The sequence below is a fragment of the Hemiscyllium ocellatum genome, chromosome 13 (assembly GCF_020745735.1).
Source record: "Hemiscyllium ocellatum isolate sHemOce1 chromosome 13, sHemOce1.pat.X.cur, whole genome shotgun sequence".
Lineage (NCBI taxonomy): Eukaryota > Metazoa > Chordata > Chondrichthyes > Orectolobiformes > Hemiscylliidae > Hemiscyllium > Hemiscyllium ocellatum.
The window spans coordinates 46,237,126-46,252,068 of record NC_083413.1 but is presented as its reverse complement, the minus strand read 5'-3'; the positions used below and the strand labels follow the sequence as shown (position 1 = coordinate 46,252,068).

The 14,943-nt window shown below is 39.7% G+C and overlaps 1 protein-coding gene across 3 annotated transcripts in view; it reads right to left on the bottom strand.

Moving 5' to 3' along the window:
- Positions 1-14,943, bottom strand: part of tbl1xr1a (TBL1X/Y related 1a) — a 167,409-nt gene that overhangs the window by 94,092 nt on the left and 58,374 nt on the right. The gene's annotated exons all lie outside the window — the stretch shown is intronic.

Sequence of the window (14,943 nt, the reverse complement as noted above, 5' to 3'; positions counted from 1 at the left end):
TTACAACCTTGACAATGGGAGAAAGTTTGTAACCTTTCCAAAGTTGTAAACCATAACCATGTTCAATGACAAGAGTATACAGCATACAAACCAAAAATATTTTCCATGTCCACATTTTAACAATTAGAGAAAATATACCATAAAAATAAATCAAAGAATTGCTGAAGCTGGAGATCTGAAACAAAGGCAGAAGGTGCGGTCAAATTCTCCAGCAATTTCTGTTTTATTAGAAAACCTTTTACTTAAAAAGGTGAAAAATATTTTTTTACTCAACCTAAAACATTCGTAGTAAAGTTTGTTCTTTGACTTTTATTAACAGGCCACTTAAATAAGAACAGAAAACAATTACTACTTTCTGGATCCGTACAGTTAGTTCTGGTGTGACATGGCATGGTGTAGAGTAGTTTTTTATTTTTCATATCAATCCACATTAGAACTGCTACCTCACAGCACCAGGGTCCCAGGTTTGATTCCAGCCTCAGGTGACTGTATGGAGTCTGCACATTCTCCCTACTGTGCTAAAGGAGCCTGACAGCTTGGGGGAAGAAACTGTTGCAGTCTGGCTGTGAGAGATCAAATGCTCCGGTATTTTCTGCCAGATGGCAGGAGGGGGAAGAGCTCGATTGAGGGGTGTGTGGGGTCTTCCACAATGCTCTTAGCCTTTCGGATGCAGCAAGTGGTGTAAATGGCTGTAATGGTGGGAGGAGAGACCCAATTATCTTCTCGGCGATCCTCACTATCTGTTGTAGGGGCTTATGATCTGAGACAGCGCAATTCCCAAACCAGGCAGTGATGCAGCAGCTCAGGGTACTCTCAATCATGGGGGATGAGTAGTGGGCTAGAGGTGGGTTTTTTTGGCTATCGAGCAGAAAGTAGAGACGCGGCTGGACTTTCTTGGTTATGGAGCTGGTGTTGAGGGTCCAGGTGAGATTCTCCGCCAGGTATACGCGAAGAAATTTAGTGCTCTTCACGATCTCCACAGGAAAGCCATCAATGTCCAGTGGAGAGTGTTCGCTCTGTGCCCTCCTGAAGTCAACAACCATCTCTTTCTTCTTGTCCCCATTCGTATTGATGCCCTGGGGTTGAAGGGTACCATAGCAGAAGATAAGGCTTTCTTCTTCCAGGAGACAGGAGGTGAGGGAGTGGCAATAGAGGAGGCCCAGGACCTGCATGTCCTCGGCAGAGTGGGAGGGGGGAGTTAAAATCTTCAGCCACTGGCCGGTGGGGTTGATTGGTGCAGGTGTTTCTAAAGTGCTCTTCAAAAGGGCGTTCAGTCTACCCAATGTAGAGGAGACCGCATTGGGAGCGACAGATACAATAAATGACATATGTGGACGTGCAGGTGAAACTTTGATGGATGTGGAAGGCTTCTTTGGGGCCTTGGATGGAGGTGTGGGTGCAGGCTTTGCACCGAACATCTGGAGAAAGAACGCCTTATCTTCCACCTTGGGACCTTTTAGCCCCAGGGCGTCAATGTGGACTTCACCAGTTTCCTCATTTCCCCCCCTCCCCCAAACCTTACCCCAGTTCCAACCTGCCAGCTTAGCACCACCCTCATGACCTGTCCTACCTGCAACCTTCCTTCCCACCCATCCGTTCCACCCTCCTCTCTGACCTATCACCTTTATCCCCATCTTCATCCACCTATTACGCTCTCAGCTACCTTCTCCCCAGCCCCACTCCCCCTCCGATTTATCTATCCACCCCCGAGGCTCCCAGCCTCATTCCTGATGAAGGGCTCCAGCCCGAAACGTCGATTTTCCTGCTTCTTGGATGCTGCCTGACCTGCTGTGTTTTTCTAGCAACACATTCTCAACTTGATCTCCAGCATCTGCAGACCTCACTGTCTCCTAAATTTGACTCAATCTGAAACATGGCCATCACATTGTTTCAAAGCGCTTTCTGAAATATATTCCATGGCCATTTTTTTCTCCAACTAAACTCTAATATTTAAAGTAAGGGTTAATCAAAACTATTATTAATTAACTAAACTATTTTGCTGGAGAAATAAATCTTGTCGCACTTGGAAAACTCATTGGAAACTCTAACTTAAAGTGACAACTCCTGTCCAGCCTCCAACTTTTTGATCAACAGTTGCTATCAAATTAGCACAATTAGAAAGTTAGCAAATTACTTGTCAAAATTAAGGAAAAGGCTTACAATTTTCAAAATTCAAAGATTTTTATTTTTAAAAAAAAGAGCATCTGTTCAATGGACAGCGCGGGTGTGAGAGGAGGCAAGGGAGATTCCACCTTGTTTCATATTATGTTAAATGGCCAAATGATGAGACACTTCGAAGCAGGCAAAAGGTTTTGGTTTAAGTTAAAAATCGCACACACCAGGTTATACTCCAACAGGTTTATTTTGAAACACTAGCTTTCGGAGTGTTGCTAGTTCCAAATAAACCTGTTGGAGTATAACCTGGTGTGTGTGATTTTTAACGTAAACCAAAACCTTTTGTCTGCTTTGAAGTGTCTCATCATTGGTCCATTTGTGACTTTTAATTTTGTCCACCCAGTCCAACATTGGTTCCTCCACATCATGGTTTTGGTTTAAGTTAGTGACAATAAGGAAAGATGGAAAGCAAGATAAAGTTGAACAAAGACAAAGATAGCTACAATAATGGTAATGCAGTTGTATTAGGAAAAGGAATACGCAGAGAGGTGAAACAGAGGTACAGGGAGAGAAACAAAGAAAAGCACAAACAATTGAGGACAGGAATGGGAAGACATTTGCTAAGAGGTGGCAACATTTTAGTGGTATTATCACTCAACTATTAATCCAGAAACTCAGCAAATGTTCTGGGGATCCAGGTTCGATTCCCACCAAAGTAGATAATGGAATCTGAATTTAAGAAAAACAATATAGAAGTAAGAATCTACCGATGACCATGCAACCATTGCTGATTGTCAGAAAAACCTATATGGTTCACTAATGTCCTTCAGGGCAGGAAATCTGCCATCCTCACCTTCTCTGGCCAATACGTGACTCCAGATCCACAGCAATGTGGTTGACTTTCAACTGGCTTTAAAATGCCTAGCAAGCTATTCAGTCGTAAGAATCGCTACAAAGTTTTAAAGAAATGAAACTGGATGGATCATTTGGCATTAACCTAAGCACTAGAAAAGACAAAGAGAGAAACAGCCCTATAGAACCTGCAAAGTCTTCCTCACTAACAGCTGAGGACTAGCGTTAAAATTGGGAGGAGCTTTCTCAGACCAGGAAAGCAACAGCCTGACATAGTCCTACACATAGAATTAATACCTTACAGACAATGTCCCAGACACCACCATCATAATCATTGCGTCTGGATATCACTACCCACCAGCAGGACAGACCCAGCAGAGGTGGGGGTACAGTAATAGACAGTGGGAAGGGGGTTGCCCTGGAAGTCCACAACTTTGACTCTGAATACCATGAAATCTCATGTCTTCAAGTTAAACATGAGCAAGGAAAACCTCCTGCTTATTACCACATACCATCCTCCCTCGGCTGATGAATCAGTACTCCTCCACGTCGAGCAACACTTAGAGGAAGTACTGAAGGTGGCAACGACACAAAATGTACTCTGGCTGGGGATTTCAATATCTACCATAAGAGTGGCATGGCAGCAGTACTACAAGCTGGTTGGTCCAAAAGAACATAGCTTTTAGGCTGGGTCTGCAGCACGACATCAAGGAACCAACAAGAGAGAAAAATATACTTGACCTCATCCTTACCAATCTGCCATCTGCAGATATATCTGTCTACAACAGTATTGTTAACTGTGACCTCCGCATAGTCCTTTTGGAGACAAATTCACACCTTCAATTTGAAAATACCTTTATTGTGTTGTGTGGCACTAGTCACCGTGCTAAATTGGACAGACTTCAAAAAGATTTAGCATCTCAATACTAGCCACCCGTGAGGCACTGTGGGCCAAAAGCAGCAGAGTTGTACTCCAGCACAAACTGTAACCTCATGGCTCAACATATTCCCCATTCAACCATTACCATCAAGACAGGGGAATCCACTCTAGTGCAATGCAGGGTGCAGGACAGCATGTCAGGAGCAAAATCAGGCAGACCTGAAAACGTGATGTCAACCTGGTAAAGCTACCAAACAGAACTACTTGGATGGGAAACAATATAAACAGCAAGTGATAGACAATGATAAGAGATCCCACAACCAACGGATTAGATCTAAGCTCGGAGTCTTACATTACCAGTTGTCAATGGTAGTGGACAATTAACAACACACTGGAAGCAGCTGCTCCACAAATATCCCCATCTTCAATGATAGAAGGGCTCAATGCATCAGTGCAAAAGATAAGGTTGACACTTTACAACAATCTTCAACCAGACATGCAGAGTGGAAGATCCATTTTGGCCTCCTCCAGTGGTCTGCAGTATTTCTGATACCAGTCTTCAGCTAATGCAATTCACTCCATGTGGTATCAAGAAACATTTGAAGACACTGGATACTGTAAAGACTGTGGGCCTGAAAACATTCTGGCAATAATACTGAAGCCTTGAGCTCCAGAACTTGCCGCACCCATAGCCAAGTCATTCCACTACAGCTACAACACTGGCAGCCTGACAATATGGAAAACTGCCCAGGAATGTCCTGTACACAAAAAGCAGGACAAATTCAAACCAGCCAATTGTGCCCCACTGATCTACTCTCAATCATCAGTGAAGTGATGAAAGGTATCTTTAAGTAGCACCAACTCAGCAGCGCCCAGTTTGGGTTCCACCGGGACCACTCAACTCCTGCCCACATTACAGCCTTAGCTGTAATGGATAAAAGAGCTGAATTGTAGCGGTGAGGACAGAGTGACAGCCCTTGACACGATTCGACTAAGTGTGGCATCAAGGAGCTGCAGTAAAACTGAAAACTGTGGGCATCAGGGCACAGTCTCTACTGGCTGGAGTCATATCTGGCACATAGGAAGGTAATATAAAACCTTAAATTGCTGGAAAAACTCAGCAGGTCTGGCACTTTCCCGGAACTTCAGAAGGGTCAACAGACCCGAAACATCAACTCCGATTTCTCTCCATAGGTGCTGCCACCTGCTGAGCTTTCAAGTAATTTCTGTTTTTGTCTCCAAATCCTAGCATCTGCAGTTCTTTCAGTTTTAACAAAGGAAGATGGTCATTATTGTTGGAAGTTAGTCATCTAAGCTGCAGGACATCTCTGCAGGAGCTTCTCAGGGTAATATCCTCGGTCTAACCATTTTCAGCTGCTTTAAAAATCACCTGCCCTCCATCATAAGGTCAGAAGTGGGGGTGTTCACATATGATTGCACAATGTTCAGCATTATTCACAACTCTTCAGATACTAAAGCAGTCCATGTTCAAATGCAAGAAATCTGAACAATATCCAAGCTTGGACTGATAAGTGGTAAGTAACATTCATACCATACAAATGCTAGGCTATGACCATCACTATTAAGTGACAATCCAACAAATCTAAATCTAACCTAGCCATGGCTGCACTGCAGAGCTTGGATGTAATCCGTTGGTGGTGGGAGTTGTTACAATCAGTGAATCTCCAGTATCAACAACCTGGGGGTTACCATTGACCATAAAACTCAGTCAGATTCGCCATATAAATACAGTCGCTACAAGAGCGGGTCAGAGGCAAGGAATACTGTGGTGAGTCACTCACCACCTGATTCCCCAAAACCTGACCATCACCTATACAGCACAAGTCAGGAGTGTAATGGTATACTCCCCACTTGCCGGAATGGGAGCAGCTCTAATAACACAAGAAAGTTGACACCATCCAGAACAAACCAGCCCGCTTGATTGGTAATACATACACAAAGATCCATTCCCTCCATTGCTGACAGCCCGTAGCAGCAGTGTGTACTGTCAACAAGATGCATTGAAGAAATTCATTCAGAATCTTGAGACAAACTCATGATCACTTCTATCTCGAAGGTCAACAGCAGCGGATACATGGGAACACCACCACATTTAAGTTCCACTCCAAACCACTCACCATCCTGACTTGGAAATACATTGCTGTTCCTCCACTGTTGCTGGATCAAAATCTTGGAATTCTCTCCCTACTGGCATTTTAGGTCAACCTACAGCAGCTGGGCTGCAACAGTTCAAGATGACAGCTGACAATCGCTTTCTCAAGGACAACTAGGGATGGGTAATAAATACTGGCCAGCCAGTGACACCCACATCTCATGAATGAATAAAAAATGAATTTGAAGTTAATTAAGTGGATTTTAATGAAACCATGTCAAAATAGCAATGAAAGCAAGTTATTAGATTTATAACATTGTGACAAGTTGTTGTTTGGTAGTCCTTAACGTGGGTATTGCTAAAAGGAGGACACATTAGTCCTCCTGATCTTGCAACAAAAGGAGAGTGTAGATCCTGTTGGAGAGAAATACAGTACTTTTAGTTGAGGTTCATCCCTAGCAGCTCCATTACGCAGGTTTCCTTGCTCTATAGTCTCTTCCCCAGAATACGCACTCTGACAAATAGACTGTCCCTGGAGGACCATCAACTCGATGAAAGAAAGATGTTCTTTAGTCTGCCCAAAACCTATTGGGTGTTACAGATTGGCACATTCCAAGGTCCTGAACTACGTGCTGAAGGACACACTAAAGCATGGAGCATCTGCCACCAAGACACAATAGGGAAAGATTCCTGACTAAGCTCTTTCTGTCAAAATACAATAGGGGTCTGTTCAGCTATCGGATCCCCGGTCCCTCAAATAAATGAAAATGTCTCCGCTTTGTTGGATCAAGGCAGCTCCAATTTTTGTTGTCTCTTTTTAGGTTACTGTACAGAACCAAACTGCTTTAGGAACTAAGTAAATAAAGACTTTTATGAATACATTTTACTTTTGAAATAAAAGAAATGGACCTTCTCATGACAACTAGCAAAAGGCAATAAATGCCATCCCAGTCAGCAAAGCCCTCATTCCTGAATGATTCAGGGGATAAAAAGGATGACTAACCATTAATTGCCACTGCTTGTTTACATTTTTAACTAAGCAGATTAACTCTGATTGGTCAAGTAACCAGAGATTGGCTGTCATTTATTTTCTTCAGGCAAAACAAGCACAATATGTTCTGCTTACAAAAGAAAAATGGGCCGCACATAATACACACAGCTTTCAGAACACACAAGTGTATCACAATGTGAGCTTGACTGACCATTCTAAATTGGTTATCAGCATAATTCAACACGAGTCTTTGTACATTCAGGATTACTTAACAACTGCAGAATTACATCTAACACTGGGCACTGTTTTGAGAGTTTTCAAGGTGTAACATCTGTTTTTGCTGTTATTCTTCAACTAAGTATTTATCCAAAGCTTTCAGCCTTCCATTCCAGTGGCTAGACAACATTCTAACACTACATCTTTAGAACAAAAAAAAGTGTTATAAATCACCTCGGTAATTTGTCATCCATAAATTATAATTTTGGATCATCTGCACATTTAAGAGAAAGAAAGAAAGTTGCAGATCAGCAGTATGGACAAGTTTATTCACTGTAATCCCTCTGACCTAGTTTGAGCTACAAAAAGTAATGAATACAAAATGTAATGCATACTCCTGTACAGTTGCAATGACAGTGCTGGAATTCTGAAGTATTTATAAGACTACCAGAAAGTCACGCAGATGAAACTTCAAGAATTTCAGATAAAAATACAAAGCAGACAAAAACAGTGATAATATTTAATTACCAAATTCTGAATTACAATTCTGTGCAAGCCATCAACAAATCCAACCTGGTGATAGACAAATCAATTAATCAGCTGTTTTACAACTAAAGAAAACACCTTTTATCAATAGTAGAGTAACGACACTTGGCACAAACAATGAACTTTTGTAGGTTCAAAGCTTTATTGGAATATTTATTTTCACACTGCTGCAGAAGTTAGAGGGGTGTACTGTTGCTATAGTCACATTAGTCCACGGGTGACAACTTAAAATAAAAATACTTTTCCCAGTTCTAAAATAGCCAACTAAACATTTTAAAGCACATTAGTTTTTTTTAAATCTAACAATATTTCTACCAAAATTATTAGCATATTGCCAAAGTAAAACTTATTTAATAGAGATGCAATAATTGGTTTACATAAAGTCAGTAACTTAAGCGTAAATTATTTTCTTCTAAATATCCCCAAAAACAAGGGGGAAAGAAAACAAAATATACACACTTTTTTTCAGGAAATTCTCTCGCTAAAAAAAATTGGCTTTCTGAAAAAGAAACATTGGTCAATGCAGTAATTTTGAAGGAAAAAGGACAAAGCACAGAATGTTCCAGAACCTGTTACTCTGGTGTTCTAAGACGTGTGGTCAAGTTACCAATCACACATGGTTGTCTATATCGATACAGCTTGTTCAACAAATACAATACTGAGATGTTCCACCAATCACCTTTAGAACAAATAGGTTTCAACCTGAACTCAACAAGAGAAATGGAGAAAGAAGCTGGGCAATCTTTCTGCTCAGCTCCTTGCCCCACAACTGATGGCCAGACATCAAAGAACTCTATCCGGTCAGTGTTCAAAACAGCCTCAGCAGGGGTCTACAGCACAGCAAGCCCAAGATGTTAAAAAATATCTTCATTGCCACATTGCAAGTGACCTTCCAATGGTCTCTTTTAAAGAAACCCCCATTAAGTATTTGAAACTTGAAATAAATCTATTTTTACTTCAATGCTTCTAAAGTCCATGAAATATTAAATATGAAGAATCTTTATATCAAAATTAAAAACATATTCTATTTTCGTAAAAAGGACTCAGCATCCAAAAAATTGACTATTAGTATACCAGGACTTATTGATTGATGTAAAATTTACTGCAGAAATACGCAAATCCCATCCCTGCAATTGTGCAGTTCCACAAGACGTTTACTTTTAAAAAATGTGCATTTATGGATCACATTTTCCTTGAGAAGATCTTAAAAAAAACACAAACAATAAATAGCCTATAATGCTACCTGCTGTCCTACAGACTATTGGGAAAGTCACATAATAAAGGTACATTTGTATGGCACTTATGCTTAGTGGGGACCAGTGCCAGAAAAAATTGAAACATGACAACGGATAAATTAATATTAGAATTCAACCAAACATGAACCAACTAGGAAAGTGCAGCCCTCATATTTAATCTCAGCAGATACTAATAAAAAAGTGCATAACAAACTTTTCTAAGATAAAATTCTAAACCCTGATGACATTTGAACACTTTTAATCACTTTTAATGCATGGTCCAAATATCCAGTGATGCTTAAATGAATGTAAATCTCAACAGAAAAATACAACTTTTTAATGGATCCCCGACAAATTTTCTACATCCTTTTTATAGAAATTCAGAATCAGCAGAATGTACTCAAAATTAACCAACTGCTAATTCAAATGTTTCACCCATTCAGCATACATATAAAGTCTATGAACATCAGATTTTAGCATATAGATCTTTTATCAGTGATACTAATGTGAGGTGTATCTTTTCTAAACCCATTGAGAAAGTTGGCAACTTTTGAAATTGGGAAAATTAAGTAAGATTTATTCCCTCCATTCTTTGCTGAAACTGCAAATTCTACATATGTGATTGTCCACAGATTCCACGGTCACAAGTAGTCCTTCAAAACAAAGGATAGTGGGAAGGGGAGAAACAAAAAAAAGTCTAAGATGACTGACAGCAAGGGGAAAAGAACAGCCGGTGGTTAGATTCACTTTCAAATGCCTTAATAGAAGAATGAATGGTTTCTGGAAATGAGAAGAGTGGACTCATAGTACTCACAGGTCCAGTTAAATCTGAACAGTTATAATTTGCCTGTTTTGGATTTGAGGGAACAAAGACCAGAGTAACACCAGAATGAACAATTAGTGGTGGAAAAAAAGGAGCAGTTATAAAAATACTAAGGAGAACCAAAACCAAAAAGGCTAGACATTAAGTAGTTTGAAAGTGAAGACATGTAGATCTTGTTTTCTGTGGGTCAGACCCTTGAAAAATTGAAATTAGAATTGAGCAATGGGCAAGGGGTGCCAGTGGCAGAGGAGTCTAGAAGCTAATTAGAGGATTGTCTATGAGCAAGATCATGGGGATAAATAATAAGCTAAAGGATAAAAGCCTCAGGATACAACCTGACCTAGGGGAAAAAGTTTTTTTTTAATTTGTTAAGAGAATCCATGTATTAAATGGCCTATCCTGTTCTTATTTTCAAAGTTTGTTTAGGTTGAGGTGTAATTGATAAGGCCATTATTTGTTGCCAACCCCAAATAATTCTCCTGTTCCTTGGATGCTGCCTGACCTGCTGCGCTTTTCCAGCAACACATTTTTCAACCCCAAATAACCCGTGGGAGAACAATAATGAGCTGAAAAATTGAGTAAAACAGGTATACTCACAATGCTGAAAAAGGAGTGCGTTCCAGGATTTTGATCCAGTGAAGGAAGACAATATTGTTCTAAGTCAGAATTATATTTAGTTTTGTTGGGAATTTGCATGTGGTATCCTTATGCATTGCCTGCATTTGTCCTTCTACAGGCTGAGGTCACTGGGGGTTTTGAAGGTTTGTGATGGAGGCTCGGCAATTTGCTACAGTGCATCTTATACATGGTTGTCACAATAGAGGTAAAATATGGTCTACCAATGCTGAACTTCCAGCATCATACTTTAATTCCAAAGACCTTTGTGGCTTTAAAGAAGAAGAAATATGGTTCTTAAGCTTGCCACAGTTGACAGCTAACCACAGACATAGGCAAATTCAGGACAGCAAATGTAGAATGCAAATTGAAAGTCATATTTTGTCTGAAGACATGAAAACCTGTCAACCTAGTAAGGGTCAAGAAACATGCATCACTTATTCTTACACCTGAATGAAAATAGCTACACATTGGAAATATATAGTTTACCTACAAATATTCAGCTTGGAAAGAGTGAAGCAAGACTCACCAACAACACAAATGAACCATATTTCATTATCTGTTTTCAGAAGAGAGAGAAAAAAAGAAATGGGCTGGTACCAGTAAGGACTGAAAAAAAATCTAGTTTTTTTCTCTCTGTTTCCTCCTTGACCTATTAGAAGCCAGCAACAGTAATAAAACCAAATTGGAGAAACAACCACTCTCTGAGAACTCAATGAAGCCACAAATGTTACGACTGCTGAGAAAACCAGACGTCAACTAAACAAGTCATCGACTCAAATTCAACTCTCACAAATCAAGAACTCCCAGAAACTTCAAAGTCTCTTTCTTCTTCCGTGGTATTACAGCCACCCCTCGCCCTTTTCAAATGTGGCATCACTGTTTGCTGAAGAGTATTTAAAATATTTGTTGCAACTGATTGAGTGGAAACAAAAAACGGGGAGCTGATTCACCCCTCTCCATCTGGTCCTAATACAATGGAAACTGCTGCCATCATGGTTAGAGAGAATAATCATTTATATAGTCGTGGAAATATTTTTATTCATGACTATAATACAAGCAAAATACTGCAAATGCTGGAGTTCTGAAAAAAAAAGCAAATCCATTCTTTTCTAAATTCTTGCCAGTTCTTCAAGCTGCCAGTATTCATAAATCTCTAAAAAGATCCTTTGTTATTCTTGTAAAGTTGTTTTTCTTCTGTTTTAACCAATCTACTGACTTTTTAAAGTTCTTACGCATATTTGTTTTTAAATGATGTGGTCATTTTTAATTGTGAGATTCTCCTGTTTTCAATGAATTTTCACAGATCTGGGTTCATATTTTGGTCATTTCTATGTCAAGCTCTAGACCTTGTCTATTTACCCTATTCATGCTGCTCATGATTTTATAAACCGCTATAAGATCACCTCAGCCTCCAACCCTCTAGAAAAAACAGCCACCTTTATGCATTTTAAGACATCCAGCACCTGCTCCTCTGTAGTATAGACATTTTTCAAGATGCCAAATCTATTTCCCTACATTCTACATCCATGTCCTTCTCCAAAGGAAACACTGATGCAAAACACTCATTTAGTATCTCTCCCATCTCCTGCGGTTCCACACATGAGCTGCCTTGCTGATCTTTATCGGGCCCCTATTCTCTCATTAGTTAGCCTTTTGTCCTTAAACATATTTATAAAATCCCACTGGATTCTCCTTAATCCTATTTGTCAAAGCTACATCATGTCCCTTTTTTGCCCTCCTGATTTCCCTCTTAAGTATACTCCTACTGTCTTTATACTCTAAGGATTCACGTGATCTTATATGCTTCCTTCTTTTTCTTAACCACAAACCTCAATTTCTCTAGCCATCCAGCTTTCCCTATCACCCTAACAGGAATATACTGTCTCTGGTCTCTCATCATCTCATTCTCATTTTCCAACCATCCCTTTAACGGTGAACATCCACCACTAATCAACTTTTGGGAGTTCTTGCTTAATATATTCAAAATTGGCCTTCCTCCAATTTAGAACATCAACTTAAAACGATGACTTGCAAATTGGTGATTAAAGTACCCAAGAAATAAGTCTTGAGATCATACATTTTAAAAGAAATAAACAACGGATAAATAGCTAAATTACAACCATATTCAATAAGATTCAGGCCTTTTAGGTAACTCACCACTTAGATGTCAAAGAAAATCTAAAAGTACTAACATTAGACATACGATTTCAGCTAAGCGAAAAATCAACGTTGGAACAATCACTAAAGGGAGTATTGATGTACTGTACTATCATGCTTCTTCCATCAATTCACAGCTGGAAGGTCTACACAGCCAGATTTGCCAAGGCGAAAACCTAGGAAGTGTGAAAAAGGAAAGACCCTTAACAATCATAATTTCCTTGTACCTTTTTGGAATATCATTGGCAGAGGGCAATTGCACTAACATAAAAATAAAAGCAGCTACCGCAGTTCAAACAGTAGCAATCTCGAGGTATATTGATCAGGAAAGTGATTTGTAGGTTATGGTTGAAACCAGCATAGGATTGAGGCTATAAAAAGGGGAAACACAATGAATCATGTTTTCACCCAACACAAACTGGATATTGCATTTTCCATTATTTTTGTTGCTCTTAAAATAAATTACCTCAATCTCCCCCAGTTACAAATCTGGTGTCTCCTCCAGCGAGCTAGTGAATATACAGCTTCATCTTTCCACCGATCACTGCTAACTGTTGTAATGGTAGTCGTCAATTAATAGCTTCATTGTAATGCAGTTTTTACTTGGATCCCATGATTCCAATAACGTGTGCCTGATTTGCAATAATGGCAGTTCTTACCAGACTGTCACAGCATAGTGAAATACATTTTCACTGTACCTCAGTACATGTGACAATAAACCAAATTCAATTAAGTGCTAAAATTGAGGATTCTTTTAGGTTTTTTTTAAGATTAGATTCCTAGAGTATGGAAACAGGCCCTTTGGCCCAACACTGATCCTCTGAAGAGTAACCCATCCAGACCCATTCCCCTACCATATATTTACCCCTAACTAATGCACCTAACACTATAGGCAATTTAGCATGGCCAATTCACCTGACCTGCATATCTTTGGATTGTGGGAGGAAACCCATGCAGACACGGGGAGAATGTGCAAACTCCACACAGACAGTTGCCTGAGGCTGGAATCGAACCCCATCCCTGGTGCTGTGAGGCAGCAGTGCTAACTGCTGTGCCACTGTGCTGCCCCTAGGGCAAGCTCCTGTCCATTCAACCAGCTTTGACTGTTGCCTGCCTCAACTAAGGCTGGATATGGTTTTTTAACACTGCCCCAAAGGACACAACCTTTCAGTTTGCACATGTTCATATCTATTCTGGAATTTTATATTGTACTTGTTTGACATTCTCACAATGTAACCTGAATATTTACAGGGGTTTCTATTTGAGTTTTTTTTTGAATAACACAGCTTCATGTAGCTACCACTTTAAGCAAGAACTACCTGTACGAAAACCACCTCTATATAAATAGGGCCATTATTGGCCCCGAAACCTTATTGCCAGGCAGTAATCATATTAAGAACAGAACATTGTAGAATTGAATCTGTATTTACCCTACTATTGATAATATGCTTGCAACAATTTCCAAAAAAAGTCTATTCCATTAATGCAGAGTTGTTTTTTGTTAAAATTAATTTAAGTTATCCAGCAATGTAATTTCAATACAGCCATAGTTTTTGCACAAATTAACAACACAATACTTTCAAAGTTGACAGGATGACAAAAACAACATATTTACAGCTGACTGCATTCACAAAAGCATGTTATTTCATAGATGAATATAAAAATAGTTGCTTTAATGTGCACAATATTAGCTTATGGACAGAAAGATCTAAACTTATCACAATCCCAGGAAACAAACAAAAGACTGTAGCTTGAGTTTGAAGAAAATACATGGATAGGAATTAATTAAGAGTCATAACGACATACAGAACAGACCCTTGGCTCTAACTCGTCCATGCTGACCAGATATTCTAACCTAATCTTGTCCCGATTACCAGTACTTGGCATGTATACCTCTAAACCTTTCCTATTCATGTATGCATCCAGATGCCTTTTAAATGTGGTAACTATACCAGCCTCCGCCAAGTCCTCTGGCAGCTCATTCCATGCACGCACCACCTTCTGTGTCAAAAGTTGCCCTTTAGGTCCCTTGTATATCTTTCCACTCTCACCCTGAACCTATGCCCTCTAGTTCTGGAGTCTCCCATCCCAGAAAAAGACCTTGTCTGTTTATTCTATCCATGCCCCTCATGATTTTATAAATCTCTATAAGGTCACCCCTCAACCTCCAACACTCCAGGGAAAACAGTCCCAGCCTATTCAGCCTCTCCCTATAGCTCAAACCTTCCAATTCTGGCAACATCCTTTATTCATATTTGTTCAATTATTGCTTTTAGAATTTTGTGAAAAGACGTTGATTACAAAGTAAAATTGCATTTTAAAGACTTTGCTTAAAAAACAGAGGTTGGTTGTTAAATACTACCACTACCACAGCAAACAATTAAAAGACCAAAAAAA